General features: G+C 31.5%; 2 non-coding genes across 2 annotated transcripts; both read right to left on the bottom strand.

The window, feature by feature from the left end:
- Positions 1-1,670: 1,670 nt before the first annotated feature.
- On the bottom strand, positions 1,671-1,742 carry Trnaq-uug. Its single transcript has one exon. It is a non-coding gene; the product is annotated as a tRNA-Gln (tRNA).
- Positions 1,743-7,269: 5,527 nt separating this feature from the next.
- Trnaq-uug lies at positions 7,270-7,341 on the bottom strand. Its single transcript has one exon. It is a non-coding gene; the product is annotated as a tRNA-Gln (tRNA).
- Positions 7,342-9,012: the final 1,671 nt, after the last annotated feature.

A 9,012-nucleotide genomic window follows, 5' to 3' on the forward strand; every position in this document is an offset into this window, starting at 1 on the left:
ACAAACAAATAAACAATCGTGTATTAATCATAAGTTGTTGTAATTTATGGTATGTAATACAGACGCGTTACACCAGAGGGCTATAGGTACTAATACATACTAGCAAAATAAACATTTTGAGATTTATGTTATGATATCATTAAAGTTTTTTCAGTAAACTGACTATAAAATTTTACCAAATTTAACTTTTTCCAAAGGTGATTAAATTAAGGTATCTAATAGTTGAGATTTTCAAAACCAATTTAATAACAGATTCGAAAAGACTAAAACATTAGTAAAAAGTAATAAAAAAATGCAAAAATTAAATATGATGTAGGAACGGCAATGCCAAAAAGTACAGAAACATGGTAGGGATGAATACACAAAATCATACAAAAATCCCTCACAGTCTTACAAGCTTGTGGTTATTAACCACTATAGGACAGTATAGCACTATTAAGTTTAAATGCTTTTATTCAAACAAGAATTTATGCAACTAACAGGAATTCAACATTTAGTTGTACATAAAAGTTATTCTTGGAAAGATTTGACTACTTATTTAGTGATTTTTGTATGGTTTTGTATATTCATCCCTACCTTGTTTCTGTACTTTGTGGCATTGCCATCCCTACCTTGTTTCTGTACTTTGTGGCATTGCCATCCCTACCTTGTTTCTGTACTTTGTGGCATTGCCATCCCTACATCATTCTTAATTTTTTCAAACATTTTTTTTGAAGAATGAAATGGGAATAACGAGGAAATGTAAAGTGTCAGAGTTGGTGACTCGGGTAGAAATAGTTAAACAATATTGTATGCTGGTATATTTTAAAAAGGGTGTTAGGGATCTTCTCCAATAAATATTGAATGTTAAGACTGATCTAGTAAGTATTGCATAAATATAATTAAGCTATGACATTGCTGTTTTAAAACCGAACACATATTAGTTATGTTGTGTTAGGATTTATTAATTATCGTGGAATGCTACTAAATAATTTGAGTATCCCAACCATTCAGTATCGATGCCCTTGACTTTGTTAGTGAACTGGAGAGTTACTTGGTAAGTAGAAAGAAAGGAGGAGGGCATAGGCAAATCTTATTCCAGAGTCTTTTAGACCCTTCTCACGGCGTTGATCAGTAGTAGATTACTAAACGTAACATAATAGGTTACTTTGCTAGATCTTTGTGCCAGTGTTAATATCTGGGGCATAAGTTGGTTTAACTTGTGAAGTACTGTATTATGGAAATATTGTATTGTATCCATCGGCTGTGAGCATACATTAGGAACAGAAATATTTCCGGGTCATTTTGATACACTTTGTAATTGGTGAAATGTGAGAGAACGTGATCTTTGAGTGGAGTTAATTTGAAGGTCTGTGGAGAAATTCGTCTTTCTACTCTCAAAGATCCTAGATTCGTTTGTACACTATCATCTAGATCAATTTTGTTTACAAAATGTTTTATAAAGTAGAAAGAGTTATGAAACACACGTAATATTAGACATATTTTAACATAATGTGTTCAATTGGACGATTGTCGGTTTTGTATGACTAACGAATTGCAATACATTTTAAGCCTGAGTATGTAATGTTGGTTGATGACTTTTTAATATGGCTCGTAAAGGATAATATTAGTTAAAATATAAAAGAACGAACAAGTAAAGAAAGTAAAACAACTCAAAGAACTCAAACTTCAGGTTCCACCGAGATTTGAACTCGGATCGCTGGATTCAAAGTCCAGAGTGCTAACCATTACACCATGGAACCATGTAAAAAAAATTTATTAATGCCATTGTAGATATCATCAACCAGAGTAGAATTGATCCAATTATCCTTACACTGTTTTAAAAGTCAAAATATTTTTAAGGTACAGAAATTTGTGTTTCACGAACTTCAGTCCACTGAATATTTATGGTGTTTATATATCTGGTCAAGACTGTCAAAAATAAACGTTACAATATTTGTTTTCTACTTTGAACACATATTTACAATACTGTGTTCTAATGAGTCTCGGTATCACATACAGGAAATGATAATGGCAGTTTATACTTAAATGCAACTAAAAAAAAGTGACGAGGAAAGCAATAAGTGTTCAAGCAAATCGCGTTATAAAAGACGCCTAAGATTGGTTAACATCTTTTTACTCTCCCAGAAAGGGTTTCCAGTAGTAATGAATATAAGTAAGGAATAGTGTAATTGTTAATTGTAATATCGAACAACAGTCAAGTCGTAAATATTAAAAAGGGCAGGAAATGAAAACGCGATAATTCGAACATTCTCTAAAGAATGACCGTTCTTTTCCGTGGTAAATGTAAATAAAGAAAAAATATATAAAGTTTTGATTCAACAATATTGTATACTAGTAAAGGAAACGACAGCTTTAAATAGAAGATTCGAATTTTGGCCAATTAGTATTGAATGTGAGGATTGACTGAGTTTATATTAGTTTTAATCAAAAATCTCAGACATTATGATTTTAAAACCAAAGAGGTTGCTATGTTGTGTTAGTATTTACGAATGGCGTGAATGATTAAAGTTTAGTTATAAAAGACACAGTAGTTATGTACCGTTTAAAGAAAAGCAATAGCAATTACGATTAAAAATCCAAAAAGGCATAACACCTATTTTCTGTTTTTTTTGTTGTAATGGTAAACCCTTGACTTTAAAAATATTTTTAAACCTCAATGTAACCCTAAAAGGTTTAACATACTCAATGACATCTTCCAGTTATTTCAATTTATGTAACAATATACAACTAATGATTTTTGGGTGATATAAAAAAAATTGATCCCAAAACAATGTATGGGTTATCATAACATAAAACTATGAGTTCAAGGCTATAATATGTAGCATCATTAATATTTTATGTGGTTACATGGTGTAATGGTTAGTACTCTGGACTTTGAATCTAGTGATCTGAGTACGAATCTTGGTGAAAACTCATTTGATACTAAAATAAATTCTTTATACTATTGTTGCTATTATTTAAATAAACGCTCAACGTTTCGCTTTACATATTTTTCAGGAACGTTCACTTAAACACAAACCGAAAAATTTTACTGTGAATTTCGATTTGTGTTTTAGTTATAAGGCCGTTTATTTCTAGTATTCATATGCCTTTTATACACCAATAATCACTACAGAGATAAAATAAATTAATTTCTTAACGTGAAAGTTTTATTTGAATGTTTTTCACAGTAAAATGGTGTACTTGAAATTATTTTGTTATATCTGTATAAATGTTTACAGGCAAAATTAGTAAATGATTTTTTCCCCAGTAGAATATTAATTTTACAATAAAAATTACGTAAACCAATCTTACGTCTTGTTTTATAACTCGATTTCCTTGAACATTTCCTTTGTACTTCTTCATTAGTATATGAACTAGATTTGTGTTTAAAGTTTCATTATAATTCCCTGTACATAGTATGTAAACTCGTTATAACACAGTATTCATAGTAGTAAGCGGCAAGTCTGACAGCTTACAATGTCAAAAACTGGGTTTTGATACCCGTGATAGGTACAGCACAGACAGCCGATTGTGCAACTTTGTGCTTAACTACAAGCAAATCGTTATCTAAAACTAATATTTTCAACTGTGGGATGTATTCCAACTTTTTCTATAAACACAATCTCAGCCCTAATTTCTCTGGTTGACTTAATGATTTATTTGTTACAGTTAATTTCTCTGGTTGACTTAATGATTTATATGTTATGTTTATCTTCTCTGGTTGACTTAATGATATATATATGTTATAGTTAAATTCTCTGGTTGACTTAATGATTTACATGTTTTAGTTATTTTCTCTGGTTGACTTAATGATATATATGTTATAGTTAAATTCTCTGGTTGACTTAATGATTTATATGTTATAGTTAATACTACTTTGTGTACAACTTTTGTTTTAGTCTCTCCTTAGTGGTTCTTGGAGAATGTTTTTCGTTATTTTTTTGTCAGAAACATTTGATGAATGTGTAACTTTCTGAATTGATATTTGCTTGTATTTATTACTTTATTTTATGTATTTTCCTTGGTTTTATTCAATGTAATAAAGCGATCCGAGTTTAAATCTCAAGGGAAACTAATTTGTTGCTTATTTATTTTCGCCCCCCAGTGGCACAGCGGTATGTCTGCGGACTTACAACGCTAGAAACCGGGTTTCGATACCCGTGGTGGGCAGAGCACAGATAGCCCTCGTGTAGCTTTGTGCATAATTAAAAACAAACAAAATATTTATCTTCCAAATATTCTTCCCTTTGTTTACTTGAATTTTTTATCATAATATAAATTCTGTACTTAAATCAATTTCCTGATAGCTAACTAATAATTTAGAGGCAAAATATGAAAGTTAATAATGAATTAACCCTTAGAACCTGCCCAACTTATCCTACACCCTTGATCGCCTCCAATATTACCAGTGAAAGTCATTGAAAGAATGGTAGATATACATTTTAAAAAGGTAAAATATGTGGTATGCTGCCATTAGTCAGATCACAGTTTAATATATAAATCAGAACACTGCTGAGTCAGTTCTCAGTTTAGTTGATAAATCAGAATACTGCTGAGTCAGGTCTGTTTAATTTATAAATCAGAACACTGCTGAGTCAGATCTCAGAAAATTTATAAATGAGAAAATTGCTGAGTCAAATCTGTTTAATTTATAAATCAGAACACTGTTAAGTCAGATCTGAGTTTAATTTATAAATTAGAACATAGCTGAGCATTTGTAACCTGCAGCACTCTTTTCAGATCTTATTTTATTTAATTATAATGGTTATTAAAACTAGAACAAGAAAGAACGATATGGATATAACCTGTGAAGGTTATATAATTGATACTTGAAACCGTCGGTACGTGATGAAACTCCGTAATTAAAGAATTGAGGAAAAAACAAAGATAATTGTACGTTTTACAAATACTTTACACTTACTGGCGAAACAAGTCTCTAACAAGTTGGGGGAGGAGGGCTATTATGTTAGAAATAAAAGTTTAGGGTTAAATGGAAAACAAAAAGAAGTTTTTCAAATAATACTCTAAATTTAATGTAATGAAAATACAATTATATTTTCTTTTTCTACGCAAAAACTGATTTAGTAACCTGAAAAGCGGTGATAGCTTTGTTTGTTTCAAGTTAAGCAACACTATATGGACTATTTGTACTCTGCCCACCACGGATATCAAAATCCGGTTGCTAGCGTTGTAATTCCGCAGACATACCGCTGTGCCACTGGGAGGATCGGTGATAGCACTTACATAGTCAGTAGAGTTAAAACTAAAGGTTAAGAAACTGGTGTTAAAAAAATGTATAAACAAATTTCAAAGCAGAAAGACGAACCTCTCAAAATCAAAATTATCTCGCATATGACAAATCGGAAGAATCTGGAAGTATTGCTGGTTTATACGAAAGTCGTAAATTAGACTCCCACAGCCATTCGGTGCCATAAAACAGTTCAAAAATACAGCAATTAACACTTTTAACCATTTAAACATTTCTGATTTGAGTCTTTAAGCTATATGTTTTGAAATTAGATCTTGCAATCTTAAGTGTTTTGGGGATTTAATACCCTTACCTATGTAAACGTCAAGTGCTGATGAATTGGGTGTCGATGAATATGTTTGTAATTGTTTAAAGACTTTAGTAGGCTTGTGCTCGAGAGGAAGCATCAATTATTGAATAGTATTTTTCTATAAAAAGTGATTCCTTAATTTTCCGATCTAAGAAATCGTCGGCTCTTCTTGAATCAGTTATTAATTGTTTAAAGACTTCAGTAGGCTTGTGCCCGTTGCTTTGAATTATCTCCGAATGTGTCCGATCCCCCTTCTCTACTCATTAAAGGGCAACTCTCTCCTAATCATTCACATCTGTACATTCACTTTGAAATCCATAATATCATACCATAGTTAATTGTGGCGTCAATAAAGGGTACTAACTGTCACACTTTATATTTATTTTTTATTCCTACTTCACCGCTGGGAAATTTAATAAAATTTGAGAGATTAAATAATGATTAAGTTATTATCTAAAAATTAATTAATTAAATTTACGAGAGGGGGCGTCAATTATATCTCTTCATTGGTGGTTTATATTTTTCTATAATGAGTGATTCCTTAATTTTCCGATCTAAGAAAATTGTCGGCTCTTGTGAGAATTTTACACGTAACTGGGCAATCCGTCTTTGGTATACCATAATTCAAAATATAGTTTCTAGTCACTGCACTTTTTTCACTTCTGCTTTGTTTATATCCCGTAAATATTTATGAATGTGTCTCCCAGTTTCTCCAATGTAGATGGCCTCATATTCTACGTATTCTAGTTAGTATATGATATCATTTGCTAAACAGTTTCCTCTCATATTTGACGAGTTAATAAAACAGTGTCTTTGTTGCACTGTGTATTGGACATGAAAACACGAAAAGTAGACACGTTTCGATTGTTGTAACTCTGGAAGTATAGACAACTGTCCAACTTATCCTACATCCCTGTTTACCTCCAATATTACCAGTGAAAGCCATTGAAATAATGGTAGATATACATTATAAAAAGGTAAACTATGTGGTATACTGCCATTAATGGGTGGTGCTTGATCTCTCTACGTCTTTTGATCAACCACATTGTAACCTTTCAAAACATCAGATGTAAGTCGTATAGATTGAGACTTAGCATATGGAGTATCAGTTGATATATCATCTGTAAATTTAATTTTTCCACGTTCTAATAAAGACATAGCTATTTTTTTTCTTGTTTTCGGGTCTTTCACCAACTAATAGTAGCAACCAGCTTAAAAAAATTAAACTATTCTATACTCGTTCGCATCACAATAACTTAACCGTATTCAGAAACTGACCTTAAAGTTAAAATGTTTTGCTTTCATAAAAATTTGTGTTTATCTTCATTCTACTGAATGTGATCGTGTTTACAAAAATAGAAAGACATTACAAAAGTAAAATTAGTAAAATCTTTTTTTAGTTATGAACTGTCTAAGTATCGTGTTGTTACGATTATTAATAATATGTACAGGAAATGGTAAAGAAAGTTTAGAAAAGAATCTAGTTAACATGTTTGTAAAAACACAAGAAACGTTCAAAGCGAAACGAGTTATAAAATTGTGTAAGATTGGTTGGAATCGTTTATACTTTTCGAAAAGAAGTTTTCTATAGTAAAAAGAAATCACTTATTGATTTTGAACCTCAGATGTTAACTTTCATATTCTGTTAGTGAAGTGTTTTTACTTTGATAAAATATACCATGATAATAATAAACCTGGATAATATAAAGGTAAGTTAAATTAATGTAGGTTCCACCGACATTTGAACTCGGATCACTGGATTCAAAGTCCAGAGTGCTAACCATTACACCATTGAACCTATACTATTTCAAATACTGCTATAGAGGAATTTTAACACATAAATCAGAGCAAAACTTGTTATTATGGCGTATAAATTATCTTACCCAATAATTATAAGCTGTATATTGTGATCAGGTATATAGTTACCAAGGAAACATCAATGTATTTATTAAAAATTTTAGGATTTCAAGGTAATTTGAAATTACCGTTAGAATGGTAATACCAGAGAAATAGAGGTTATGTTGACCTTGTCGTTAAACCTACAGTAATTGTCTCACGTGCAGTTCATGTCATATAGATCCTTTAGGCTGTTCTTTATTTACAACATAAGGTAAAACCCATGAAAATTGAGCGTTTACTCACATTAACCAATACAGCTTGTTTTGCCTTTTTTTTTTGTCTTTGGATTATTGCAGCTGACAATGTTTAGCGAGTCTGGTTACTAGATGATTATAAAAATATATATAAAGTAAACCATGGAAATATGTAAATAATAGTGAAGCAATGCGAAAAGGTGTAGAAGTATAAAGCATGGCTTGTAAGTGTCTTCTCCTGAAGATGACAGTAGATTACGTCGAAACTACTACTTGTAGAGTGTTGTTATAAAGTGGAAGCCGTACGGCTTTAATAAAGTTTTAATTGTGTCTTACGTGCTGTTCATATAGATCCTTCAGACTGTTCTTTATTCACAACATAAGATGAAACCCATCAAAATTGAACGTTTTCTCACATTAACCAGTATAGCTTCTTGGTAAGGGCGCTCGACTCGCAATCTGAAGGTTGCGAGTTCGAATTCCCGTCCCACCAAACATGCTCGCCCTTTCAGCCGTGAGGGCGCTATAATGTGACGGTCAATCCCACTATTCGTTGGTAAAATAATAGCCCAAGAGTTGGCGGTGGGTGGTGATGACTAGCTGCCTTCCCTCTAGTCTTACACTGCTAAATTAGGTTACTATATATACCTCAGTTCAATGACACTGGATAATATTACAAGATGAAGCTTGCAAAGTGATATGTTCTCCAGAATCTTTATTCCGTGTAATACGATTATAGTTTCGTAAATTTGAAAAATACCTTTTTATTCTACATTACATTAGGACCTACAACTCTCTGATTTAATGTGTCTGTATCATATACTAGGATTTAAAACTTAATTTGTTATAAATAAATTAATTTGTAGAAGTTTAGACTTCATCCATTCCTTATGGATTTAGGAACCTACCACTAAAAGTAACTATCTTCATACAATACAGTAACTTTGAGCATGGGGAAAAAAACGCCACAAAACAAGTAATAAAAAACATTTTGTAAATGTAAGATGATGTAGAATGACATCGTGGAAAAAAATACAAATATGAATATGGGAGTGATACAGCTATACGTTTTTATATGTTCTTTCTTCACTGTAGGTTCCTCACCTTTAAATCCCAAGAAGTCAAGATCATGACCAGTGATGATTAATAATCTATTTCAGCTAATTATATGGTATAACATCAATATCTGTGGTCATTCTACAAGTGCAATGAAGAAACTAAAAAAGCTATTATGATATTAACAATGTATGTTACCATTGAATTATATAAATAAAACAAATGTCACTTATTGACTTACTTCAATGAACTTGTTTTTAAAAAGAAGGGAAACGAGTAATGAAAGAACGGTCAGCAGGCTGAAAACACACATAAACTCC

This window comes from Limulus polyphemus, unplaced genomic scaffold (assembly GCF_000517525.1).
Source record: "Limulus polyphemus unplaced genomic scaffold, Limulus_polyphemus-2.1.2 Scaffold2988, whole genome shotgun sequence".
Taxonomy (NCBI): Eukaryota; Metazoa; Arthropoda; class Merostomata; order Xiphosura; family Limulidae; genus Limulus; species Limulus polyphemus.